The sequence below is a fragment of the Elephantulus edwardii genome, unplaced genomic scaffold (assembly GCF_000299155.1).
Source record: "Elephantulus edwardii isolate Elephantulus edwardi_28Jun2011 unplaced genomic scaffold, EleEdw1.0 scaffold00532, whole genome shotgun sequence".
Taxonomy (NCBI): Eukaryota; Metazoa; Chordata; class Mammalia; order Macroscelidea; family Macroscelididae; genus Elephantulus; species Elephantulus edwardii.
This window is the reverse complement of record NW_006400282.1, coordinates 15895-17813: the sequence shown is the minus strand read 5'-3', so window position 1 is coordinate 17813 and position 1919 is coordinate 15895. Positions and strand designations below refer to the sequence as shown.

Below are 1919 nucleotides of genomic sequence, written 5' to 3'. Positions count from 1 at the left end.
CAAAAACTCACTCACTAGAAGGTCAGCTATGAAATGGTTATGACTCTACACCAGTGACTTCGTGACTGCTGAAATATGACCATCTTCTTTTGTAAATAAAATGAAAAAATCTTTGAATTAGCATACTAGCAGCATTTTTCTTTGCAGCAAGATTTTAACAAAACTCTGAAACATTATCTGAAAAGTTAAAAAGGCACCAAAGTCACTGAGCATGAGTGGGCCTCCAAATACCACAATATTTAATGAATAAATGTGATCAAAGGGATTTTCAAATGTGCACTGATGAGCAAGGTGATTTGAGCAAGGTAGAACTCTGGGTTCATATAGGGCCCTATGCTTTGTTTAATGTTCTGCTGTTGCTGACTTGAACTTATTAATATTTTTTTAAGAGTTCAGGATTTTTTATTGAACATGTTACAAAAGGAGTTTAGTCAAAAAGACCAAATCCCATGTCATCATCAGACTTTTCAGATTCTTATTTCTTTGATTCCACTTTCTTCTCCTCAGCTGGAGCAGCAGCAGTGGAGGGGGCAGGTCCCCCAGCGCCCACGTTGCAGATGAGGCTCCCAATGTTGGCATTTGCCAGGGCCTTTGCAAGCAGGCCAGGCCAGAAAGGGTCAGAGTTGACACCTGCTGCCTTGATGAGGGCATTGATTTTATCCTCCGTGACTGTCAGCTCATCGTCCTGCAGGATGAGGGCCGAGTAGATTCAGGCAAGCTCAGAGACAGAGGCCATGGTGCGGTGGTACTAGGCTGAAGGCTGCTGGACACAGTGCTAGTCGACGGATGAAGTGAGGGCCTCACCCCAACGCGGCCTTAGCTTCCTCGGAAGGACCGAGCACCTTAGCGGCAACTGAAGAAAGGGCTTATTAATATTTTTTTTATTTTATACATAATTTTTATGGTGATTTTAATGAAAGTTTACAGAACACTTGGATTTTCATTCATTAATTGTTGCACATTTTCCTCCTTACCCCTTCCCCAGTACACTATTCTCTTTAAAAATTCATTCATTGTTGCACAATTTCCTTCCTCCCCCTCACAGTCCACTTAGTTATGCACCACTTACTCTGGACCGTTGCCATGCAAATAATGCCTGTTCATATCTTCATTTTAAATAATCCTTTCCCTCATCTGTTCCAAAGCAATGTTCCTTATTTACTCCTTCTTTTAGTTTCCCCCAATCTCCCAATGCCAGTCCTGTTTAATAACAGCAGCATTACGTAGTATTTATCCTGTTGTGACTGAGATATTTCACTCAGCAGAATGTCCCCCAGGGTCACCCATTTTGTGTAATATTTTGAGTCCCTTGATTTTCAGTACTGTATAGTATTCTTTTTTTCTCTCCTTTTTTTTTAAAAAAAAATTAAATAGCATTCAGTTTATTACAAATATTTAGTATTGGCTTCCCATATTTCCCCCTTATGTTTTTATCATAATTATGTTATAATCTAGATGACCATCCTTTATACACAAAGAAATAAAACAAATTAAACGTAATAAACTCAAAGAAATACTTTCAAAAATCTCCGTATGATCAGAAGGATTCAGGTTGACTATTCCTTGAAAGTTTGTTTTAATTGTCCCATTGCCACAGTGTTTGTCAAAACCAGTTCTGATTAATCTCCTTTGTCAGTGTGTCCTTTGCCATTCCCTATCACTCCTCCCTGAGAGAGATTTCATCCTGATTCATAAGAAAAAGGGGACGGTGTATTCTCTTAGCTATGCTAAAAAGGAATGCTGAAGGTTTCAGGGTGAAAATCTTCTCTCACTACTCTCAAGGGCCCCTTTGGCAATAGGAAACACGTAAACTATTATGGAGATTGATTATGGAATTTAGATGTACTGTTATCAATTGTGCTTAGCTATACATGTTCATATCCTTGAAGATGCATCATGGAACAGTTGCAGCCTAGAAG

At 39.2% G+C, this 1919-nt stretch overlaps 1 pseudogene; it reads right to left on the bottom strand.

The window, feature by feature from the left end:
- Window positions 1–427: 427 nt before the first annotated feature.
- Window positions 428–736, bottom strand: LOC102844087 (annotated as a pseudogene).
- Between the last annotated feature and the right edge of the window lie 1183 nt (window positions 737–1919).